Here is a 19,321-nt window from a genome sequence, read left to right as displayed (position 1 = left end):
ACTCTTAGTCTGATTCTTTTAAATCTTAAAAAAAAAAAAAAAAAAAAGGAAATAGTTGGGTTTACCTTCTATTGCTGGTATTTAATTTCATTAGCTTCCATTTATGACTAATGTAAATTTGCAAAGATTAACAATGAAAACAAACAAGTAAAAGATCTCTAATTTAATTAAGCAAGCATCCTGATATACTGATACTAAAACATAAGAAATATAAGGGCAAATATTTAACATACATGTATAAGTTTTGAGATTTTTTTGCCTATTCATGTGTGTGTACAAAACTGCATAAAGTATCCAGAAAGTAAAAATGAGGCCTTGTATCAGTACAGGCCTTTTTATAAAGGTAATAATGTAGTTTTCACCATGACATGTAGCCAAATTGATAGCAGTATTCAAAATTAATGGACTTTGTAGTGCAGTGGATTACTGCACTCTGTGCATATTACATAAATCTTCCTGTCTGAAATTTCATATGGAATTCAGAACTAGACCAAATTTGAATGACAGAGGAAGACTTTTCAGTCTCTGGGCTGTACTGAAAATTATACATTGACATCATTCATAAATAAAATTTATTAACAGGGCAGGTTTGTCTAGAATTCAGCAGTTTACCCTAAGAAAATACAAATATATGACTAATATAGATTTAAAATAATGTATTTTTAATGTTTTTCTCATTAGTCTCTGTAAATAAGAGTTCATTTCAAAAGGAATGTGCTTTAAAATGTTGATTATATTATTATTTTCTGTGCTAAAATCAGTTATCCCTTGACCTACAAAAAATGCTTGAAGGCTGGAAATGTACAAAATAAATTTTGTTCTTGGTAAACCATGTAAATGCTCAAAACAAACACTCAAATAATTATACCTCTTTGGATTTATATTGTTATATAAGAAAAATCAGAATTCAGCATCATATTTCAATTACTGCAATGGAAAGCAGTGTAAATCTGACAGAAAAAATAATTCCAATAAGTAATAAAGATTTTTTTTTCTCTAGCATTATTTTATAGTATTAATTTATTTTGATAAAATTTAAATGTGTCCAAAATTTAGTGTTTATCATGAGCTTTTGTATTGTTGCAGGGTTTGTTTAAAAAGTGAAACTTTTTTATCAAAACCCTATGAAATGCACATCTGTTCTCAATAGTCTCATTGTTCAACATATATGTATATATACTTCTATATATTTAGGTACTTATATGGAGAGGTGATAGTCTTCATTACTGTCGAAACGAGTATCCATTATAAAGAGCTATTTTAGTTTCCCACTCCTGCCCTGGAAATTATCTTCTCTTCAGTACCCTGGAGCAAAGCAGACCATGCTTGCTTTCTTTGCCAGCTAGGGTTTTCCTTACACAAGGAGAATTCCCAGGAGTTTTACTAGCTCAGCTGATCAGTGCAAAGGAGCTATATCAGAAGCCAAAGGTTTAGATAAATATCGTTTGTATCCTATCACACTACTTGCAATCTTACTTGCAAATTGTCTTCTCTACTTTTTTCTTCTTTTTTCTTTTTAATTGCATAAGCATTATTCTTTTGTTGTTTTTTTGGGGTTTTTTTTTGCATTTTAACAGTGGCTGAAGGTGTCAGGATGTTGTTTCAGAATGAAGTTGTATTTAAAACATTCTTTTTCACATGTTGGAAAAATTAAATCACTGTATTTAGCTTCCAAGCACTGTTCTACTAACATTTCCATAGAAAACTTTTAAGAAAACTGTGCTCGCTGCTGCCTCCTACTACCGTGATGCTATGCCTTACTCTCCTCTGATCTATTCTTTGCTATATAATTAAAGTCAAAGAATTATGGAGTTATTAAGATTGGAAAGACTCTCTGAGATTACCTAGTCCAACTTTCTGTAGGACCAGCTTCAAATTCAGACCAGGTTTTTCAGGGATGCATGGAGACCCTCAATAATGTTGGAAACTCCACAGCCTCACTGAGAAATCTGCTCCAGTGTTAAATTACTGTCATCACAAAAGCTATTATACTAATATTCAAACTGAATTTTCCTTTTTGCCACTTCTATTTTTACAGTGGACCTCACAGGTGGTTAGCCTATCTATCCACTGTATCATTGTTTCCTTTTGTCATTGAAGACAGCATTTTTTTAATCTAGCTCAACACTTTCAGCTCTCTAAATGCTTCCTTGTAGGTCATGTGCTCCAGTCACTGATCTTAGTGGCTGCTGCTGGACTTTCCTCAGTATGTCGCTCTCATACAAGAGGGCACTAAACTAGGCATTGTACCCTGGATAAATTCTTATGGTAGCTGAGCTAGGGGGAATCTACGCTTTCCTTGCCTGAAGAAAATTTTTATTGTCCACTACCCTCAAGTCCTTCTTGTCAGGGATCTTCTCAATTCATTCAAGGAGATGTATTAAAACAAACTGGAAGTTTCTGGGATTATTGTGTGACCTTTGTAGCAAATATGACTAATGTCTTCCATGAAAACCAAGACTAATGAACAGATGATTTCAAGGAAACTTCAGTCACTGTCTCTTTTTGATCAGACTGATCATCAGAAGCTTGACACAACTTTACTTTCTCCCATCATGATCTTACCTCTGTTTATCACTCATAAGGTCTCAACAAACATTATGGCCGGTTCCTTTGCAGAGCTCCATATGTATTATCCATGCAAGTGCTGTCCATCCATAGGTATCCATGCTTGCATTTATCCATCACTGCACTCTGTTATTGAAAACTCCTGCCAGTAACCATTGTTCAGTTGTGCCCAAAGTTGTGCAGTTGTGCACAAATCTGCAGAGGAATCACAAATCTGTGATTTCCATGCATATGTTGACAGGATGTGTTTGTGTTTACAGTTTCCTACAGGCCATTCTATTGTCTGAATTATCAAATTAATGGCCTTTAATATTCTCATGCTAAATGAGTATTGTATTTTAACTTATTTTCCACTTGCTTTCATGCCTTTAAATATATTCTCTTTCAGAATACGGTCTTCAAAATTTGGAGTTTAAGGCATTTAGTGACATGGATCACTTTTATTCTCCTAAATTAAGATATTAATCTTGCTTTATTCAGTCATATGGTAACTTCCTGTCTTTAAAGGTTTGTTCTAATCCTTGTGCTCAGATTACACTGCCATATGAAGGAGACATATGGCATCACAAATCTGGGAATGGGATAAAGACCACCATATCATGTCCCAAATCTTGCATACCAGCTTCTAGTCACTGGTATTATAAAAGTGAAAAGATCTTCTAATCTGCTCTCAGTACTTCAAGCCATACTGTTTGTACTTGGTGCTGCTTTACATCCCATTTAATCTTACCTGATAAAACTAAAATTAATGTAGAAGCAATTGGAATTTTTCAGTTGCATTATATTTGCATTCCGTGGTTGGTACCTTTTCTAATGTTACTGTATCTGTGATACATAGATCTATCACAACTTCTGTTACTGTGCTCTAAATTTCAAGACTAAAAAAAAATGATGAATGTAGACATTAGCATTCTCATAGGCCTGGCCATCAATATTTCATCTTAGGTAAATAGCAGTTTTGCCTAATTTATTGGTTCTCATTATGTCTGGCAAGTAGAAGCTAAATTTCCCCTCTGCAAGGGAAATTGCCCATCTGCCTGGAAAATGATGTTTTGTGCTCTGCAAATCAGTAGGGACACAAATCAAAAGGGGCACAGTTGGTTAATATTGTAGAAAAATGACTTAATTTGTCACTAACTAAATTGTCATGATTTTGACCCATTTTGAGATTAGTTAACATTTGCTTCCTTTCTCATGTTTCATGCATAATTCATTTGGATTCTCACTATACTTGTGCTATGCTTCTGGAGTGGGGATGTTTTGTATAGTAACTCTTAGGAGCAATAGTAACACAACATTTGTCAAAGTGTCATAGTGAACAATGAAACCTCATTATATGTCACTCAAAAACCTGAATGAAAAGTGATGCAATTTTATATCCAAATCTTGGAAGGTGAAAGACAGAAAACAAGTTTTTGTTGCTTTGACTGTCTTCCAGTTTGATTTGTTCTCCGAGAGTTCCCACAAAAGTCAATGTTAATATTCCTGATTTTGATCCTGCTCTGCTGGAAGTGTTGGGAATTTCACCAGTGATTTCACTGTGAACAGAAATAGACTGCAAGTGAATAAAAGTTGCTCATGGGTAAGAGTTTACGAGATAAGATCATCAAGGGCAGAGATGTCGATTTTGTTTGCTTTGCACAGTATGAAAGATATTCTTCATGCTACACCAACAAAATACAAATTGCAGAATACCGTGCTGCAATCCCCATCAAATAAGAGGCCAGTGCACACACAAGAAAACCAGGCAAGATTAACAGTTCAGTTTGGTTACTGAAGTGTACATGGGAAGTCATAATTTCTAATTTTAAAAATCTTCCGAACTGAACATTTGCAGCCTCTCTTTGGACAAATGGTTTTTTTCTGTGCCTCTTTCCATTTTGCCTTTTCTAACTATCTGGATAGATGGCTTTTTTCTTTGCTGCTTTGATGATGAAGTGCCTGTGGCCACCAATCCTAAAGACAAAAAGAATAATTTCACCCAAGTATTGATCATACCCTAAATATTTAAATTCCCTCCAGTAACACCTCTCTTCTCAAAGTTTAGTCACATTCCATCAAACCTAACCCTTTTATAGAAAAATTAGAAGAATCAAATTGCATTATCAACATAAAACTTTCAAAAAACAGGCAGTATAAACTAGACTTCCTTAAGGTAAGAGCATCTTTACCATGGAGTAAAGGAAAAGAAGCATCAATGTTCACTAGGTTTAGCTGTCCCTTCACCCAAAATTCATCTTTACTTAGAACACAAGTCACTTCTATGGGTGTAAGGTGAATCAAGGCTTCTCAGCAGCGTAAATTGTCTCTATCTAGGCATTTAATTAGAAAAGATATGTGATCAAAGATGACAAAATCCCAGGAGCTAATCCAAGGATGACAATGTAAAAACATAAGCATAAGCTTAGCCTTGTCGATATACAGCCATACTGTCAGTCATTGTCAAAACTATAGAGTGGAGCAGCATATCACATCTTTTCCTGTCAAAATGTTCTTTCTGACAAAGGTCAGTGCCTTCATGACATAAATCTGTTATCCTATTATTGTCATAAGTATCACAAGAAGAAAGGAGTCAAATGTTTGGAACAGATAGAGTCAATGCAACTTAATTCAGGAAAGGGCCATATTTCCCACTTCCCTTTGTCAGGCTGCCAGCCATCAGCATGAGCTTTCCCTCTCACAATCTGTTTGTGTTCCAGTGAGTAATAGCTTTTTACTGGCCTGGAAAATGACTATCCCGTTACTAGCAAAGTGCATTCATAGGATCAAGAGACTTTTTGAATAGTTAAATACATTGTGCCCTTTAAATAGACCAGCCTTCAGATGAAAGCCTTAAAACTATGGCAAATCTGTTGGAAAATTAAAAATATAGTAAATCTAGGGCTGAAACCAGGCATATTTATGAGCTACTCAAATATAGAGTCATTCAAAATAGTTTGTTACTCAGTGGAATTTACGAGGGTTTTCTTTTCTTCACGAGAACCAACATTTCCAATAACTCATACACATTTGTAATAGATGGAAAATTTAAAAAAATATATATCTGGCAAAATTTATCTCAAATTGATCACGGCAGTGTTTACTTTCACATCTCTTTGAAAAGATACCAATTCATCATAAGATTTGTGTGTATGGCTCTCTTCCCTGGTAATGCCAAGGCGAACTGGGAGTAAATGGAACTGAAATCAATATATGCACATGAATTTAAAGCTACAGTAAATAGGAACATTGAGAATAACGAATATGAATATAAATTGACTAAAACACATGGAGATATGCATAACATGTGTGAGGAATTAGAAATAATAGATATCAAGTTTTCTGGATGGGACTGGCCAGTTTCATGCAATGAACAAGAAGACCGGGCTAAAATGTGGTTCCTAAGTTGTATTCATGTGATCCATGTGACTTAAGATTTTATTTTGAAATAGTCATAGTGTTATAGCCATGTTAACCTAAACTTAAGGAAATGGGGGAAAACAGTCACCCAGAGCTTACAATCTAATGTAAATTGCAGAGCAAATTCTAGTGTAGAGCTTGAAGGATCTGATTATTCAGCCACGGAATACAGAATTGCAGTGTTGGTGGGTTGATTGGACTATTTTTCATCTCTTACTGGTTAACTTTGTGATCCACACAAAATTACTTTTTTTTTCTGTTGAAAATCAAACAAAAGCTTTGCAGTTTTGATACATAAACCACCTGCTGGTCTCTCCTTCTGAGAGAAAGGACCTCCAGGATTTACAATTCAAATAACAGGAATTTGAAAAATGAATTATAGAAAAAAAATATTTTTTTCCTTGCTTGTTTGACAGCCTATCTTTTCCTACAACATGCAAATGGGGAAAAAAATACAGAGACTTGGAAACAAAATTGCCACCAGATTAGATAAAACAGAGAAAACATAGTCAATCCTGTCTTTACTCCCTAGAGAAATTAATTTAGGCCTTCTTTCCTATCCACTTTCTTTTCAAATACCTCAGTGCTGGTCTTGCTTCCTCCTGCATTTAGTAACACTGGTGAAACTTTCCTGGTGACTGTCACACCACTTTGCAGTTTTCAGAAAACTAATATGATTCCTCGCAACTTCCTTCCTCAAGATATTTTATGGGTTCCAGCTGTAGCTCTAATGTCCTCTTTACTCATGCTCTCTGTAAGTGCTGTTTCTCCATGGTGCAGCTGGCAGATGTTAATGCCTTAATATACTTGGAAACAGCCGTAAGGGAGCAGCAGGCATTACAGACTTGTGTAGGGAGGTATAGATGTCCCCAGAGAGAGGAGAAGACTGAGGGAGACCTCAGTGGGGTCTTCAACATCCTCACAAGGAGAAGCAAAGAGGCAGGTACCAATCTTTTCATTTGTGATCAGTGTCAGGGCTTGAGGGAACGGTGTGAAACTGAGTCAGGGGAGTCTTAGGCTGGATGTCAGGAAAAGTTTTTTCCCCCCGAGGGTGGCTAACCACTGGAACAGGCTCTGCAGGGAAGCGCTCAGAGCACCAAGCCTGACAGAATTCAACCATGTTTGAAAAGTGCTCCCAGGCGCACAGGGTGACTTGTGGGTGGTGCTGTGCAGGGCTAGGAGTTGGACTTGATGATCCTGAGTGTCGGAATCTGAGGGATTGATGATTCCGAGATTGTAGAAAGTCTCTGTCTTTCTGCCCCGTTGCCAAAGAAGAAGCCATAATTCATCTGTGCTGTTTTGCAAGGTTGTTTATTGCGGCTTTCGGGCGTCACTTGCGGCTGTCCCCCGTCCCTCCCCGGCCCCCCGGGACCCCTCCGGCTAGCTGTCCCCTCAGGGAACCGGGGTTTGCCGCGGTCCCGCTGCACTGGGCTCACCAGGCAGCGGCTGGGATAGCACGGTCCGAGCGGCGGTGCGCCTCGGTCGCCGCAAGGAGTCGAGATAAAGAGACGAAGAGAGGTCAATTGTGTGCAGTCCAGAAAGATTGTATTGCCTGAACGGTTGCAGGGACAAAAGACCCTGGGCTACTGCCCAGATACAGTTTTATACAGCAAAATTAAGAGATAAGGTCTAAACAATAGAGACAGTGTTCAGCATGGGCCCATCAGAACCACCCCATGGGTCAGGTCCAATGGGAACTGCTCAGGGGTGGGGAGAAGGGGGTTTACATAAAGATGCTGAAGCGAAACTTTCCCGAAACAATGGGGCATACATAAATGTATCTTTTCCTCATACCTAAATGTATCTTTTCCTCAGTTTCCAATTCCCAAGGCCTTTCTAAATCCCTTCCTCCACACTACCATGCCAGCGCGATAGCAACAGTTTATTCATGCTTATCTCTAACATGTTCTGCTGCCCTGCCACAGGTCTGTCCTGCAGGGCAGTGTGCGGGGCTCTGCCCCTCAGTGGGATGTTACAAACATTATATACCAGAAACTACCTGTGCTATATTTACAACAACATGCTAATATCTATCACCTACGTTGAACAGTGTGTCCCCAGCCTAAACCAATAGAAAAATGCCAACACTACACTGAAACATGGAGGGCATGAAGAAGGAGAAAAAGGACAAGACACACCCAATTTCCTCCATCTTATCCCCTTTGAACCCCTAATCTAGAATCCTAAAATTTTACTTTTGCACCCGTGCCACACTTAAGTATTACTTATATCAACACTCAGAACTCGTAATTCATCCTGTAAGATTGAAAACTCTTTTTCATGGACAGAGATCAAAGACAGTGTCCCTCGGGGCTCTGTACAGGGGGGTTCCTGACCCCATGCCAGGGTCCCAGGCCTTCCAGGGCAGCCAGAGGGAAGCCCTGGATTCCCACACTGATGGGTCCCCTCCAAATCAGCATATTATATGATTCTATGACTATGAAACCTCTCCACTGAGATCTTCCACTCTACAGGAAGGTGCTAGCAAAGTATTTCTGAATTATGCCATGAAATTTAAGCAAAATGAGGTACAAAAGGTGAAATTGGTACTTGAATCTGAAACAAGCAGCTCTGTCTCTATGAGCAGCAAATTTGATGAGGAGGTCAAGACTGACCTCTGTATTTTCTGCTGGTTACTAGGAAAAAAATGTATTTTTAAAGGGTCTTAAAATGGGTGCTGTAACTTAGGCTTTTATTCAGAAATAACAGTTGCATTGAAATACAGATTGCACTTACAGACTCATGGCCTCAGCCTTTAAGGATATACCTGCATAAATAAACTGAAAGTAAATCAGTGATAATTCAGCTTCTTACGGTGAGGTTCTTTCATCCCTCCCAGAACTAGTGATGAATACATAAGTTGTTGAAAACAAATGTCCAAGCCTATCCTTATACTACTTCATTTGGTCATTTCATCATAGAAACACAAAGGCCAAGGTATTTGAGTGAGAAATTCTCTAATTAGAACTGAAATAAAATTTTCAGGCTGCAAAGCCTAAAGCCCAGTAATTTTTACTTTTCTGCAAGTTTGGAAATCAAGCTTCTTTCCTAAGTGCTTTCATGGGCCACTTCACAGGTATCTTGAAGCAATGAGTTTTAGAAGCTCAGTAAAAAACTTATGAAGAAATAAGTTTTTCTTAACAAGCTTTACATTTTGTTTCATTCAAATCTATTCAATTTCCTCTTACTCTTACATTTTAACTAAAACTGAAAAATAATGCCAACAATTTAATCCTTTCATCTTTCTTGGAATTATATGCCTTTGTTTTTTACTGATTGTCCTAAAATTGCATGAAGAACAGTAAGATGATATATTTTTTAATACTTTAAACTTATACTAAAATCTGTAATTTTTATTTTTGTTAATCTCAGGTCTCAGTTAAAGATGAAAGGCTAATAATGATAACCTTCAGGAATGATGAAAAAATATGTGGAACTGAAAAAATATCTTCTAGCAATCTGGAGGGAAGGTTCAGCTATTGTTTAGAAATTAGTTATTTTATTACTCATTAAAGATAAGACTAGAAAGCATTTCAATCTTTATTAATTTCCTCTATAATTTCTGATCTAATATATAGGCAAGTTCCTTATGCTGATCAGATTTGGGAAAAAAATAATAATATTAGCAGAAACTAATATAATAAATATTTATTAATTTAATAAAAATTTAAATGTTCTTCTACAGATGGGGTTATCCAAATGCTGGGGAAAAGGATGGGTATTTTCATTTGTTGCTGGTATATGAATTTCCCATCAGATTGGTTATCTTCATATATTCAACAATCATAGTTTTGATCACAGTGTTTGTATATATATATATATATACACATACATACTTTTCTTTTTCCCCTTAGGAAGTTGGCTGCATTTTCAGAGGATTTTTTGAGACATCCTTCTGGCTTTATTAAGGTAGGAGTACAAGATATGGACTATATATTTTAAAACTCTCTGTCATCAACTTCAAGGCACAGCTAAGTATAAAGAAAATTAAGCATTCATAAAAGGTAGGTTGTGTCAGAGGAAGAAAATGCTGTCAAACAAAAAGGGTGGATAAAGTTATTAATATTATGCCTAAATATGGTACAACCATGTGAGCTGGTTTTGGAGGTTTATGTCACCATTACCTGCACCAGATTTGGGGTGTTTGTGCATCCACTGAATATGAGAGAAGGAAGTTCCTGTATCCACCACTCACCTGTATTTCTGTAGCTGTTCTGTTCCTATTGCCATGACCAGATTCTTATCACAACTCAGAAGCTGGAAGGAACCCACAAGCATTACCAAATCCAGCACTTATGTGAACAGCCCTTCTGGGACTCAAACATGCAAACTTAGTGGTTTTAGTATTATGCTCTAACCAATGGAGCTAATCTCAGGGTTAATTTGCTGGTGCTCATCACAGTCAGGCCATGTATGTGTGGAAGAGCTGCTTCAATTAAAAAAAAAAAAAAAGTAAAATAAAAAAAATATGAAGAAATCGAAAGCAATAACTTAATTTCTTTTTCTTTATGTCCTTGAAAACAACACCTCTTCCTTCTTACATATTAAACATGATATGACTCAGGTTATAATTTCAGTTCCAGAATCTGTTTGGCTTGTATATGGATTTGTCACAGGTTCTTTTGGAAATCATCACTTTAATCTTCAGCTAGTTTTTGCACTTCAGGTATATGGAAATCTTTGTAAAGTTTGGGCAGCCTGGCACATAATACTTTGAACAATCCTCCTGTCTTTTCTGATAGACACAATTTCTACAATACATCAGCAAACTTAAAAGATATGAGTGTTCTCATGCATGATATTTACACTAGCTAGCTTTTGACTTGATCAAAGATGGCATTAGACATATATTTCCAGCCATGAAAGGAGATAAATGGTCAACATTTTCAACATTTCTCATCAAAGTGCAAAGAGACCAAGTCAAAATCAGAATAATCTGTTTGTAATTAGCAGTATGTGGTCTATCTTCAAGGGGCTTTACTTTTCATTCCTGTGAATGAAATAGCTGAGCCAAGAAAGTTGCGTATTATTTATTATAAGTCAATTAAATACTTTACAGTGAAACAAGAAAGGTTTCCACTCTCTATCATGCAGTCTTGCATGAATATACTTAAAAAGTGAAAATTATAATTTCATTACTTGCCAATTATTTGTATTAATTTTTTTTTTCATGTTTCACTGAAATTGTTTATAACTCTTGAACTAGATTGGAGCAAATGAAAGAATTTCATACAGATAGAAGGATGATTTGTAGAAAGGAGTCACCTTACCTGCAGGAAGGAGTCACCCCAAGAAGTCAGGAAGATGGATTAAGAATCCCCTTCCATCTTTTTGTTAAAGTTTAGTTTAGTTTGGATAGTTTGATTTGGTTTGGCAATCAGGTTTTCTGTGGGGTTTTTTTGGTAGGGTTTTTGTTTGTTTTGGGTTTGTTTACTTTAACCTATGTTATAATAAAAAATTAGTTTTTCATAGTACTCCTGGAGCTGCAGATTTTAGAAAAAATCCAGGGAGATGTGAGCAATGAAGTAAAACTAAAAATATATAATGGACAATTTTCAAAACTAACTGTAAACATACTTATGGAATCAAGGACTTTATTTGTTATGTAAGTCTTACCCTTATTTATTTTTTTTTCCCCTTATTTACCCAAGTCTCCAAAATTCTAATGGAACCCCTTTTTCTCACCTTAGCCCTAAAATGGGGCAAATTTGATAAAATAATATTGTAAAAAAGGAGGGGGTCTTCCTGTACTCCATATTTTCTCAAATAAACTGCTATCGTTTGTTTTGTTTCTTTTTAATGATGCATTCCAGATTTGTTTTGCATTAAGTCATAACTAATAACCTTGGACAAAATTGCTCAACTCTTTTTGTTATTTGTTTACTTCTCTGCCATCCACTTGACAGAAAAGCCATTGAGAAAAATGTGTAACATTCCTGACATTTAGAAAACTTAGTAGAAAAAGCATGTGCTACAGCTACCCACTCAGTGAACATATGTGGAACAGTTTGCGTGTAGAATATAGTGTCAAAAATGAAATCCTTGTTTTTGGCTACTGCATATGCAGAAGAGTCAAGATTGTGTGGAACAGACTTCTAAGAATGTTGTACTTTGTGAGTGTGATTGGCACTATGGCCTTTATAATGTAAATCCCCAAAACATGGTGAGACCCTGTTTGGAACTTTTGCGGTCACAGTCTATCTCACATGTCCAGTATCTGCTGCCTCAGCCTGTCCTGTTTACAACAGGCTTGCGCCTGCTCTTACCTATGTTGCTAGCATCAAATCTTTAAGGAGTTTGCACTTGCAGAGCTAAGCTCCGCTATGTTCCTCACACATCCTACACAAAATCTCCATGGTAGAAAATGGACAGAAACAGCATTATCAGGACTTTTGTTTAGTACAGATATATATAAATCAAAGCATTTTACACTTTCTGTTCAAAGAGAATTAATTGGAACCAGGCTTGAGGGTGTTTAATATTACTAGAACTCAAGTTGTGCAAAGAGGCTCAAAGAATTCCTTTGTGAACGGATACCATGAGGCTACAATAAAATTTGCAATCTCAGCTACCATTTGATGCCTTCGTGCAAAGGGTCTCCAGCCCGAAAGAGGGGCGGCTATGCCCATCACTGTGATATTGTCTTATCTTTATTAATCGCTGCAGGTTGACTTTGGCAAATTCTGCTCTGTGCCCTGAGATCATCATGGCTGGGAAAAATCCGATATGCCTTGAGAGGCATCACAGAGCTCCCAGCCAAAGGTCAAGACACTAGTAGAACATTGAAAGACCAAAAGGGAAGGAGACAGAGTTTCCTACTGGGATGTATCCAACTGTTTATTAATGCAATCAAGTCATGGCAAAATTGTGGAAGTCACTCAGAACAGGAAAGAGACAAGTGCTAGACCTCTGGGCTGATTCTCTCTCCCAGATCTGACCATGGATTTTTCATAACCTGAGTTTAAATAGTGTATCTCTGTTAACTTGTAAGCCACACATCATTGTTGCCCAGATGAGGAATTTGTAACTTAGCTTTTTGTTAAACATCTCTTCCAGATAATTTGCTTTATTCAAAAGCTTCCTTCCCTCAATATGCTCATTCCCTGCAAACAGACCGTTATCACCTGTTCTCCACTTGTTTGCATGCTGATAGCTCTTCTCCTCTCATAAATTCCATTAATTAATGAATAGTCAGCAGGGAACTGTCTCCTCGGGCTCATTAAAGAAATGGACACTAAAATGATATGAAAGCAGCTGCCTCCTTTCTGTTATTCCCTTCTGACGGCTACTGCTTTCCTCATCACTGCTAAATTATAACACTGCTTTGATTAGCAGTCCTGTTACTTGCTGCAGCTGCATTTAGAGATGGAAATTTTAACTATACAGTCATGTTTAATTGATATTCTCATCAAACTGTTGGCATTGTAAAAAAACACAGCACTCTGATACATCAGGCTTGTGTACGTATATTAAATCCTGTTGAATTTTTTTTGACCTTGTAAGCAGATTGAAAAGACATGTTTCTTGATGCTTTCTCATAAGTCACTGATTATCAGCTGAGCTCATTTTGGAACCAGATGTAAAATTTGTGAAAAATCTCAGGCCAGAGATCGTTCTAAACAAAAACATATTTGATTACTATCCTAGTGCCTAAGTGTGAATGCTCATTTCTATGCTGAAAAAAAATGTAGAAATTATTTCTTTTAAAGCATAGGATGAGATATGATTTTTTAATAAAATATTTAAAGTCAAAAACTTTTCCCCACTAAAAGAGTGAATTTATGCCAGACAGATAATCTATATGATGGCTAGTATAAATTACCATAGTTAGGAAGATGTTCTAATTCATGCAAGAAGGATGGTTGGGCCAGACTTGCCTATACTCAAGGTTTAGATTCCAACTCATCCTTTGTTGAAGAAACATTACTCATAGAACAGTCCAAATCAGGTCAGCTTTCTCTACTCTGAGGCTGCTGAGACATGATGATCCTCTACTAGAGCAACCTTTGAACAAGAGATGATAGAATCCTGAAGTCATTAAGGTTGCAAAAAAACCTTTAAGATCATCAAGTCTAACTGCTAATACATCACTGCCATGTCCACTACTAAACCATGTCCCCAGGTGCCATATCTACATATTTTTTTAAGACTTCCAGGGACAGCAATTCTACCACTGCCCTGGGCAAGCTTCTTATAGGGCTCTTACAGGGCTTTACTCTTTCTGTAAAGAAATGTTTCCTAATACCCAATCTAAACCTCCCCCAGTGAAATGTAATACCATTTCCTCTTATTCTAAAAAAGGATGTCTTGCAGCTTTGAGGTTCCATAACAGGAATTGTTAATTGCCTTTTAGTGGCTAGTGCTTTCACTCAGATGAAATCAGATGCCTTTCTGGGATCTGGGACTAAGTGGGAGATACAGGGAGAGGAGAAAGTCGTTTGGTCTGGTGCTGACTTGTGATGCTGCCCATGTTCAAGTTCAGATCAAAAGACAGAGGAAGAGGTCATTTGCAATGGAATATACCAGCAAGCATCCAAAATGAGAACAGGAGCAGGTCTTTAAACACTAGCCCTAGGAATAATATATTGAGTACAATTCTGAATTATCAGGAGTGCAATGGAAAAGCTTCAAACCTGTTTTAGTCCCTGTTCATTAATTTCAGAACTGGATTTTAACTTTGGTTACCAAATATAGTCACATTTTGATGACAACCCCAAAACTTTCAAATTCAAAGACACTACTTTATAAAAATATAATATCCTTCCCTGACCTTGAAAACTTCTTGGCTTCACTTGGAGAGATTTCTGTTAGATGTTTCAAAGATTGTGCAGGATGATTACAGAGTTTGTAATTCACCCACAGTACTTAAAACCCCCATTTTATTTTGTATCAGGATGAACACTTAAAGGGAATCTCCCAGTCATCTCCAACTCCTGCATTGTTGAAACATCATCTGCTCCTGTTCTGCTGCAACCCTCAGTGTGGGCAACACCCTCAAGTCTCTAACTATGAGAGCTTGTTTAGATTCAAGCTGGAGCTTCTGGTTTTATTTCTACTTTTAGAGTTCCAATAGCTAAAAAAGTTGGGTGATTTTACTAAGTTTCATGTGAGATCCTTACTTTCTGCAGAGACCAAAAAGCCTACAGAAAAAGCAAGACTCTTTTTGATCAAGACAGAGACCTAGGGTTTTGCTGTAAACATCTTAAATCGCCCTGATGTGAAGGATCACAGTAGAAAAGTCTAAGTCTAGAGTAGAAAAGCTTTTCTACTCTAGATTTAGCAGAGAAATTTGACGTTTGAACTGAAGAATTGGAAAAGTAGTCCCCCTATCAACTCTTTATTTGAAATGCTCTCATAATTTGTTGATAGTTGGCATTGTATCATGTTAAATACCACTACTTTGAGTAAATTACTAAAAATTTTCCCTTTTTGTTCCAAGTGTTTAACTTCCTTCATTCTTTGATAGTCTGTGATTTAATTCACTGTATTATTCTCTATTAATTGAATAATGTCTCCCTTTGAGCTGCTTTGTGGAAGCAGTGAAAACATCTACGTAGTTTAGAATATCACAGATATCACAGTATATACGTGGAGGATTCACATATGTTATTAGGATTATTTTAAAATGTCATGTCTCTATTGTAAAAAATAATTTAAAGAAATAATTCTCTGTAGTAGTTTGTAACTTGGCTCCATTGGCATGGGGAATCTCAGCTGCCTTAAATTAGATTAAATTATTTTAGGCCTAAAAGAATGATTCATGGGTATTCTATAAAATTCATGGTACAAATTCAAAACTAGAGGCTTCAGTAGATTTTGGCTGGAATTCAAATAGAGTAGGACTCTAAAATGAAACATACATTCTTGAAATGTAGTGCACATCTATTCATTAGTGCAATACCTAAGTTTAATTTTAAATTTTTAATAAAATTTTTTGTAATAGTTGTGCTCATTAAAGATATCCAAGTTTGATGAACAGAAGTCTCCTGAAAGCCATTTTCTAACTCAAGGATTCAACAAGGCAGACAGGGTTTATCAATTCACTATACATAAAAAAAGTCAGTTATCCGGTGGTAGAATTGTTTTTATCTTGGGAGATTAAATATTAATTTATTACATATATGTGAAAAATTTTACTTCCTATTAAACCTTTCATATGTTTCCCATGCCTAAATCTCTTTTTGTGTATACTGATCTCTAACCTACAAGTCATTAAATTATTTTTGCCTCTAAGGTAATTTATTAATTATGAAACACATTTGGTGTTAATTAAAAGATGCAGTTAGCTTAGTACTTGACATTGTAGCTAAATTAATTCACTAGATCTTTTACTAAAAGCCAAGATACGACCTTCCTATAGTGTTACACCTGATGCTGTTGTTCCACACCAGCTACCACAAGATCTAATAATAATTACAGAGTATTCAGGCTATCTGGCTGCTAGTAAGGATCTCAAGACAGTAGAAGAGGGAAAATTATTAGAACTGAGATCTGTGTTCACACTCATAGAGAGAAAGAGCTTGTCTAAAAGGAAAAGGAGGGTCCTGACAGCACAGACAGAATACATAAGAAATGTTTATTTAACCACACAGGCAGATGAATCAGTGTTTCAGGGCAGTTAGAAACACTTTATTGAAAAAACCCCTTGCTTCTTTTATAACACTAGAGTGAAAAATAACAGGTAGCCTGAATTAACCTGATCTGGGCTGGTTTTCTTTTAGAAATGTACATTGTATAAATCTATAACTGTTGTGTTTTGATAAGGTAATTTGTAATTAGAACCCTACTGGAAGTCCTATGATAAAAATTATTCTTCTTATTCTTCACCTCACTGTCTCAAGAGCTTTTCTGCAGGGATTATTGGCAGTGGCTTACAGTGTAGCAGTGTTCTGCAGTCACTCTCCACTCTGTCAGAAATCTGAGATTTTCCTTAGGCAAAAAAGTTTTGGGGGTTTTTGGACACAGTTTGTGTTTGTGCTGGTTTGGAGCATATGATAAAAAACACTTCTGCAATACATATCCAACAACATTTGGAAGAAAAATAAGTTAAGACGTAGTTTTTAATCCATCAGTCTTCAAGAAGGATCCAATATATGCAGGAAATCACTGACATATCTCATTTCTTCCCAGGCAACAATGCCCTAGCATTCCCTGATATGCAGATACTCTGGTTTCCTCTTGTCCAGAACTATTCCAGTCTCATCAAAGCCCCCATGGCAGAGAACCTGCTTTGTTTTTCCTGTGGCACTCATTTCTTTGTATATATCCGTGCTTATTTTTGATAATTATTCCTTGGCTAATAACAGTATCAACAACACACAATGTGTTTGGTCCATATATGCATTCATGGCCAGTACATCAATCACAATTAATTTCTCTATTGTTAATTCTCATAAATTAGTTTAGGTTTATTCGGTTTTAGAAACCCAGAAACACTCAGATTTTATATTCATTGCTGAACTTTTAACTAATTGGTCAGAAATTTAAATCAGTGGAAAAAAACTACCATGGGAGAAGATTAATGTGAAGATCATGTAGACAGGTCATTACTTGTGCTAATTGAATTATTTGGACTAATAAACTGTGTAAATGAAAGTGGCATGGGTTTCTCCTCTATTCATAGAGATAATTGTAGATTTCTGAGCAAATAAATGTACTTATATTTTTATGTAAATCTTGCTCATGTCTTCAGGAAAAGAAATATATTCTCATTTATGTAGACTACTCCTTTCTAGAAATCCATACAAATAGGTTAAAGGAAATGGCAATAGTGTCAGCCATTATGTAGAAAATGGTCAATACAGAATGCATTATTTCCAGCCATATTTTCCATTACATTCAAAGGCTCTGGAAACTAAATGATACTACAAGAGGTCTCACTTTTTCATTTTTGATTTTCTATTCTGATGGTCTTTTTCAAAACATTACACCAATATTACCAGAACATGAGATCAGCATTCTTCGAGAATTATGCTGGGACACTGTGGTCATATTAGGGAATGACACATCACCCTGGTTGCCTTTTAGGAATGTTTATCAGCTAAGGGTACAGCAATAAAATATTTAGTCATCAAGGTAAACAGGGAGGTTCAGTCTTGTGTCAAACCAACATTGGAATTGAGTACAGCTAGGGGTTATATAATTTATTTTGAAAAGAAAGCTTTTCCCCGCTTCTTATGCTGTACATTTCCATTTGAACAGAAATAAATTGTGTTATTTTGGGACTGAAAGTCATATTTACCCAGATAGTAAAAAAGGCTTTTACTGGTCTTTTAAAGCAGAAGTTCACATCAAACCTCTGTCAAACTTGTCAAGAGCATATTTTTCAGCTCTTTAGGAAAAAGGAAATTTGAAATTTGAAGGATAATAATGAGAATTATTTTGATAAATTACACAATAGAAAGGACATGTAATTTTTTAAGGAGAAAGAATAATCACAAATGTATTCCTTCAAGTGTGGTTCAAAATTTGTCAAAAATAAAAGAAATAGATCTGCATCTCATGCTAGATATGAAAACAGCTTCACTAGCAATGAAAATAAAGATATCAAAAAGGATAAGGAGTTTCCAAAGCCATGAATGTGAGTAAATATGAACAGAAGGAATTTAGGGTTATTTGGGGTTATCACAGCAACCCAAATAAAATGGATTTTAATGTCAATCTGGTTTTTGTGAGATGCAAATGAAATACACAGATGCTTTAGAGATGATCACATTTAACAGCTCTGAAACTTTGTGTATTTAAAAGCATAATATAAATTTTAATCGGCATTTCCATATGGGAAGGTCTGTGGATGAAACTGCAGATCTCACAGAAACACAACTACTGATGCCAGTTTGTGTTTGTGGCACTGGGGCTAACACAAAATGTCTTGCAAGGACAAAAGAGAAAGCTGTTATAAACACTGGGATCAGCAGCAAGGCAAAGTGCTGACTTCCAGCCACTGTCGCCTTCCACAGCTCTCAGCCCTCCTGCTCCTTTCCTGGAGTACATTTTAAGCAGGATCCTTTAAGAAGGTCTGAGCTATGTGTAATTTGTGAGCATATATGTGTAAGACAGTATATTTGCTCTATGCTTGCTACAATCACAGGTGACAGCACTTGATGATCAGATGGTCATTCATCTTTTTTGTTGTAAAGAACAGTTGGCCAGTAAAAGTGGTATGATAACTTTAAGCAAATGGCTCCTAAAATTTCCAAAACATATCAGCTGATTAATCATTATTCAGTTTCTTCTTACAAAGGCTTGTTTTGCAAGAAATTGCCTTTTACTCTAAGATTTTTCTCAGTAAAAACTCAGGGGTACTCAGGGGGTCTTGAACAGTCACCAGAAAAATATAAAACAAAATTGAAGA

At 36.2% G+C, this 19,321-nt stretch overlaps 1 protein-coding gene across 38 annotated transcripts in view; it reads left to right on the top strand.

Moving 5' to 3' along the window:
- TENM4 (teneurin transmembrane protein 4) overlaps positions 1-19,321 on the top strand; it is a 1,535,912-nt gene that overhangs the window by 465,223 nt on the left and 1,051,368 nt on the right. For 33 of the 38 annotated variants that reach the window (XR_012058592.1, XM_072936977.1, XM_072936960.1 and 30 more), the window contains one exon: positions 9,822-9,876. The exons of 2 other annotated variants lie outside the window; for them this stretch is intronic. The gene's annotated coding sequence lies outside the window, so the exon portion shown is untranslated. Of the gene's footprint in view, positions 1-4,006; positions 4,151-9,821; positions 9,877-19,321 lie in introns of all 38 variants that reach the window. 3 more of the 38 variants (XM_072936913.1, XM_072936918.1, XM_072936897.1) reach the window with 1 other exon arrangement.

This window comes from Taeniopygia guttata, chromosome 1 (assembly GCF_048771995.1).
Source record: "Taeniopygia guttata chromosome 1, bTaeGut7.mat, whole genome shotgun sequence".
Classification (NCBI taxonomy): domain Eukaryota; kingdom Metazoa; phylum Chordata; class Aves; order Passeriformes; family Estrildidae; genus Taeniopygia; species Taeniopygia guttata.
Note: the sequence above shows the minus strand (reverse complement) of the source record. Positions and strands in the feature narration are given on the sequence as shown.